This window comes from Mesocricetus auratus, unplaced genomic scaffold (assembly GCF_017639785.1).
Source record: "Mesocricetus auratus isolate SY011 unplaced genomic scaffold, BCM_Maur_2.0 Super-Scaffold_100011, whole genome shotgun sequence".
Lineage (NCBI taxonomy): Eukaryota > Metazoa > Chordata > Mammalia > Rodentia > Cricetidae > Mesocricetus > Mesocricetus auratus.
Window position 1 is genome coordinate 8,078,235 of NW_024429195.1, and position 6,960 is coordinate 8,085,194.

The window sequence follows — 6,960 nt, forward strand, 5'->3', positions numbered from 1 at the left end:
GGTATGTGTCTTGTTTCTTTTGTTCGGTTTTTGAGACAGGGCTTCACTGTGTGGCCCTGCCTGTCCTGGAATTCATTCTGTAAACCAAGCTGGCCTTGAACTCATAGAGATCCACTGCCTCTGCCTCCTGAGTGCTGGGAGTAAAGGCGTGCACCATCACCACCCAGGAAAGACCAGTCTTGAAAGCAGAATAGGAAAGATCTTGTTAGAGTAATTTTGCACTCAACAAGGGACTGTTGCCTAATCAGGGGAATGCCGTAAAAAAAAAAAAAGTGTGCTACTTCCAGCTCCCAAGACACTTGCAATCCAGTTGAGGAGGCGGGAGATAAGGTTAATGAGGCTGAAATAATATAAAGTATTGTTCTCTCTAGTTACATGGGAATGAACACGACGGAGAGTGGAAGTCGAGGGGAAATAAGGAGGACTTCAATGAGACGGCGACAACGGAGCTTAGAAGGTGGTTCTGAGTTGAGTTTAAACATAGGAGTAGGGTCTGGATAGACAGCTGAACAGCTAAGAGACTGACTGCTCTTTCCAGAGGACCCTGCTTTGATTCCCAGCACCCACACGGCAGCTCATATCATCTCTATCTCCAGTTCCAGAGAATCTGACTCCTAACCTCCCTGAGCACTAGGCATGCAAATGGTGGCCAGCACATACATGCAGGCAAAATACACCCACACTCCGAGCGCCTATCCCTACAAAAGGATAGCAGGGGGGAATATTCATGGGTCAGAGCCTTGTTGGAATAGATAAAGGCTGATTGGACTCTGTGAAAAGCACGGTCAAAACTCCAGGAAGATGGCAATTTGTTGAGAGACCTTGGGTGCTACATTAATAGCTTTGACCTTTATTACTCCCTTCGGGCAGTTGTTAAAAGAGCTTCAGTGCCAGGGAATGACATCATGAAAATAGGAGGCCAGAGGAACCAGTTAGGAGGCTACTGTGAGCATTTTGAGATAAGGTCTTGTTGTGGAAGTGTGAAGGAAGGACAGATTTGAGCAAGCCAGAGCAAGGATCAATAGCATTTACTTCCGAGTGGGTGTGTGAACAGACAGGGCAACGGGTATGTGTGTGTGTGTGGGGGGGGGTGACCGCAGAGCAGCTCCTTAGGAAGTGTGTTGGGGGCGGCTTTGGCGGCAGACTTCTGGCAGAGAGTAGGCAGCAAGGTTTACACATCAGCAGGAGTGTGCTCTCAGCTGACTATCTTATGAAGACCGTGGCGTTTCTCCGGAACTCAGGCAGAAGGCATCACAGTGATTTCACAAGGCACGAGGCAGCAATGCCCAGCTCGCACTGGATGCTCGAGGGGACGGTGTCCACGGGAAGGAGCCGGAACGATGTCCACGGGAAAGAGCACGCTGCTCATGGCTGAGCCTGCACTCTTGGTTTGCTTGTTTAGTTTTAGGGTTTCATTGTGTGCATTTGGACAAAATACTTTGAAAACCGATTGGGCCTGTTTTCTTACCTACGAAGTAAGCATTTATTACATGGTGACTCTTGCATTGGCCTTCATGAGGTTTAAATCACAGCCATTATTCAAGGCTTGTGTTACCTCTTCTTGCTACTTTACCTGGAGGCCTAGTTTGCGCCTATGCCCGGTCCCTAGCACCAAAAACAAATAACCTTCTCTTTCTTAATCTCTAGAATATACATTCTGAATATAAACTCTAAATTTCAAGGCAGAGGAAGCCACTTTAATTGCATACAGCTTTGCACTCTGGTCTTGCTATGGCTCTGTTGGCTTTTCTGGCACTTACTAATGTGTCTGCACTCAGCTATTGAGCTGGCTGGAGACAGACTTTTTTCTCTCCTCTCTCTCTCTCTCTCTCTCTCTCTCTCTCTCTCTCTCTCTCTCTCTCTCTCTCTCTCTCTCTCCCCCTCTCTCTTTCTCTCTCTGTGTGTGTCTCTCAGGATATTTATTTTTATTTTACGTGTGAGAGTGATTATCTGTGTGCATCTATGCATACTGCATGCATGCCCCATGTCCAGGGAGGCCAGGAGAGGGCAGTCAGATTCCTGAAAGAGAGTTAGAGACGGATGTGAACCACCATGTGGGTGCTGGGAACTGAACCAAGGTCCTCTGCAGGAGCAGCCAGTGCTCTCGGCTGCTGAACTCTCTCCAGCCCCTACTGTTACTTTTACAGAAAGTCTTGGCAAGTTTCCTAGGCTCACAGTGACCTTGCTCTGCAGCCTAGGAAGGCCTTGATTTCGCAATCCTCCTCCTTCAGCCTCTGATTAGCTGGGATCAGAAACTTGCACTAGTGGGCTCTGTCTGCTGCCAAGTGGTTCTCCTAACAGGGTAGTCAGACTTCTTCCCTTGAGGCTCAAATCTGTTGAAGGTGCAAAGGCACCACCTGCTTAGGGGAAGGTTTATTTGGGAGGAGCTGGTGTAGTTTTACTCTACAGTCTTCTTGTTAAGTTAAATCAGAGGCCCTGCCATATTTAAGTGGATAGGATTACATAAGGGAATGGATAAAGGAGGGGGTGGCCCATTAAGTTTCAACAGGTGACCACAACTTTAGTAAATGTGTGACATGTGAGTTAGGGAGGGTACATCTCTTACCCTTTGTAGACGGTGGAGCCAAGCACTTCAAAGCTTGTACTCTTTTTTTTTTTTTAATTAAAGGGAGCACAAACACAGAACCCCACAAATTATGCAGTTGAATTTCTCCAATTTGGGTAAATCTTGAGGATCAGTGCATCCGGAGTTCAATGGATAAGCCTCCTTCTGGGAAAACCACCTTCGTGGCCATGGTATCTCCCCTACCAGACATATATCAAAGCTTGTATCATAACAATGGGCCAAGAGACAAAATTTGTTAATTGCCTTCATTTAAAATTTTGCTTCTAGCCGTGCATTGGTGGCACACGCCTTTAATCCCAGCACTCAGGAGACAGAGGCAGGCGGCTCTCTGTGAGTTCGAGACCAGCCTGGTCTACAGAGAAAGTTCCAGGACAATCTCCAAAGCCACAGAGAAACCCTGTCATGGAAAAATTTTTTTTTGCTTCTATTGTTTTAGACTGTCTCATTCTGTAACCCACACTAGCCTGGCAGTCTTGGCAATCCACTGCCTCAGCCTCCCAAGCGTTAGGATTGGGGGAGTGAATCATTGTTCCTGTGGGATCTCTTTTATTTTTAGAAAGTGTTTCCTGTAGCTCAGGCAACTGGTGACACAGCTGAGGATGACCTTTGACCTCTGACTTTCCAGCCTCCACCTACCCGGTTTCAGCACTACAGAGCTGCCCTGCTAAGCTGGGCTTATGCCGGAGTGGGGTGTTGAGGTAGAGGCAAATTCTCTGTCAGCTGGGGTACGCCTTTACACTTTGCTTATTTATTTATTTTTTGTTACTTGGGAATTTCACACTTGCACACAATGCGTTTTGGCTAAGCCCACCCCCCATCCCTTCACCTCCAGTTCCTTCCCTTTCCCCTCCCAACCTCACACCCTTTCCTTTTTTTTTTTTTTTTTTTTTTTTTTTGGTTTTTCGAGACAGAGTTTCCCTGTGGCTTTGGAGGCTGTCCTGGAACTCACTCTGTAGACCAGGCTGGTCTGGAACTCACAGTGATCCGCCTGCCTCTGCCTCCCGAGTGCTGGGATTAAAGGCGTGTGCCACCAACCCCCGGCACACCCTTTCCTTTTAAATCCACTGATCCCACCTTTGCTTCCGTCGCGGACATGGGTGAGGGACTCTCCACTGAAGCCTCATAGGTACCACGGCCCTAAAGAAACCTGCCTCTTCCCACCCCGCAGCCAACAGCTCCCAACAGTGCCTCAGTTAGGGATAAGGCTTCTTGAGCCTCCTCGAATCCGTGCGTGGGGCCGGCTTGCTCTTGCGCCTTGCTTGGCTCTGGCTCTAAATGTGGATTTTTCTGAAGCAGGTGTTATTGCTTTCCTGAAGCTGCAAAGGAAAAGACAGAGGACTGGATTATAGAGGGCTTAAGTGTTTGAGGTGACTTAAGTAATTATTATTATTTTTTTGTTTGTTTGTTTTTGAGACAGGGTTTCTTCGTGTAGCTTTGGAGCCTGTCCTGGAACTCACTTTGTAGACCAGGCAGGGCCTCCTGAGTACTGGAATCAAAGGCACCAGCCACCATTTCCCTACCTACATTTTTTTTTTATAGCCCTGGCTGTCCTGAAACTCATTGTGTAGATCAGGCTGGCCCTGAATTCACAGAGATTCACCTGTCTCTGCCTCCTAAGTGCTGGGATTAAAGGTGTGCACCGCTATGCCTAGCCAAAAGAAAGAAACTGTTTTAGGGTTTCTATTGTCGTGATGAGGCACCATGACTACTAAAGTTAACGTGGGGAGGAAAGGGTTTATTTCATCTTACAATTTGTAGTCCATTACCCAGGGAAGCCAGGGCAGGAACTCAAGGCAGGAACCGGGAGGCAGGAACTGATGCAGAGGCCCTGGGGGGAGTGCTGTGTTGGGAACCAGCCCCCACGGACCTCTGTGCATTGCTTGTCAGCTGATAGCCACAGGTGCATCCTGCTCTCTAGTCCTGGCTTACAGCCCCAGCCTTGCCTGCCTGACATCAATATCTAGCACGAGGAGAACACAAGCTCTTATACCTGGGGATTCTCCACTGTGCTGTAAGCCTGTATATAAGGCTGCTCACCCCTTATGGTACACAGTCTCTCTTTCTCTCTCTGCCTCTCTCTCTCTCTCTCTCTCTGTCTCTGTCTCTGTCTCTGTCTGTCTGTCTGTCTGTCTGTCTCTCTCATATGCACACACACTCTTTCTCCCTCCACCTCCCCCCTCCTTCTCTCCTTCCCTCTTCCCTTCCCTCTCCCCCCCTCCTCCTTGCAATAAAGGTGACGGACACATTCTCTTAGCACAAATGGTTGGGCGTTTTGTCTTTCATTTCCGGATACTGCGGACTTTTTCGCGGTGTGGACACCAGAGTGCTATTTATTGGGTTGCTCCCCATGCTATGCTCAGTTCTGTGTTTTATATCACTCGGGATCACCGGTCTAGGAGAAGGGGCTCTGCCTGCAGTGATATGGGCCCTCCCAGAACAAGCATCAGGCAAGTCTTGCCCACAGGCTAATCTGGCGGGGGCATTTTCCCAATTGAAGTTCCCTCTTCCAAAGTGACTCCAGATTGTGTCAAGTTAAAAACAACAAACAAACAAACTAGCCAGCACACAGACAATGCCATGCTACTCTTTATGGGTTGTACCTTGTAGCTATCATTCACGTTATTGTTGGAAGGGTTGGGATAATAGCAAATCACACAGAATCATCTATCAGGTTTGTTGTCTGCTTGTTTGTTTAGTGAGACAAGGTCTCCTTATGCTAGCCAGTCTGGCCTGGAACAACTAACCTCAAGTGATAGGTTTTCCTGCTTTAGCTGCTCCAGCATTTGGACTACAATGCACACCATGGTACCTATCTTATGATGATAGCGTCTATTATCTGTTCAGGAATGTGAAGCTTTTGAGTTTGCAACCATTTCAGGGACTTAGAATTGTGTTCCCTGCTGTCTATTTATTGAGGCTTGGCAAGGAATAAAGGCTACATCCTTACTTATCCAATTGCAACCCAGATTCGCACCTTTCTGAGATAAGAACCTTCCTGGAGCTGCTGGAGAGATGACTCAGTGGTTAACAGCAGTGGCTGCTTTTCCAGAAGACCTGGGTTCAATGGCCAGCACCCACATGGCAGCTCACAACTTTCTGTAACTCCAGTTCCAGGGGACCTGACACCCATGGCAAAACAACAATGTACATAACAAATAAAAATAGATAAATGAAGAAAAACAGAACCTTCCTGGAACGGGACCGGCCTCAAGCATCATCCTGTCAGTCCTGCAGATTCTGAGCTAGTAACCCTCCCCTCCCAGGTACTTCCTCTTGCTCCACAGCTGAAGAGGTGGAGTGAGCCTCTGAGGCCTCTCTGCTTCCTATCAGTCCTGTAAGTAGAGAGAGGACTTGCTGCATGGAGAACAAGAGTTTCGGATGCCCAGAAGCAACCAACTCTGCTTATCTTGGGAGGCTATTCAGGTGCTTCTTAGTCTCTGGGTTGTGATCTCATATGGCTTGTGTAATTCATTGTGGAGCAGGGGGCAGGAAAAATTGGCAATTGTAAAAGGTTTCTGATGCCAGGAGGTGGCCACCAAGGCCAATGCCTTTAACTTGAGAGCCAGAAACAAGCAGATCACTGAGTTGGAGGCCAGCCTGATCTAGAGAGCAAGTTTTAGGACAGTCAGGGCTACAAAGAGAAACCCTGTCTCAAAAACCAAACAAACAAAAAGTTTCTGGATACACACACACACAGGACCAAATATTAACTCAGTATCAAACATCATGAGTCTGAATTGTGTTTCTGGTGGTACTTGCTGTGCGGCAGCTCCTGACTTCATTGTACTCTTGGTTTCAAACACAGTTGCCCTTTGCTTTCTGCTTGTTGGCACATCACACAATACCACACCACACAACACCACACACCACACACCACAACACCACACACCATACTATACAACACCACACAACACAACACCACACACCACACAACACAACACCACATACCACACAACATCAAACCATACACCACACAACACCACACCACACAACAACACACAACACACAACACAACACCACACACCACACACCACACTATACAACACCACACAACACCACACCACACAACATCAAACCACACAACACCACACAACACACACCACACCATACAACACCACACCACACCACACAACACCACACAACACCACACCATACAACATCAAACCACACCACACCACACAACACAACACCACACAACACCACACAACACCACACAACACCACACCAACAACACACAACACCACACCACACACCACACAACACACTATACAACACCACACAACACACAACACCACACAACACCACACCACACAACACAACACACACCACACCATACAACACACAACACACCACACAACACCACACCATACAAC

The 6,960-nt window shown here is 47.7% G+C and overlaps 1 non-coding gene across 1 annotated transcript; it reads right to left on the reverse strand.

Moving 5' to 3' along the window:
* Nucleotides 1-2,623: 2,623 nt before the first annotated feature.
* Nucleotides 2,624-2,781, reverse strand: LOC121143395. The gene has a single exon (XR_005880597.1). It is a non-coding gene; the product is annotated as a U1 spliceosomal RNA (small nuclear RNA).
* Between the last annotated feature and the right edge of the window lie 4,179 nt (nt 2,782-6,960).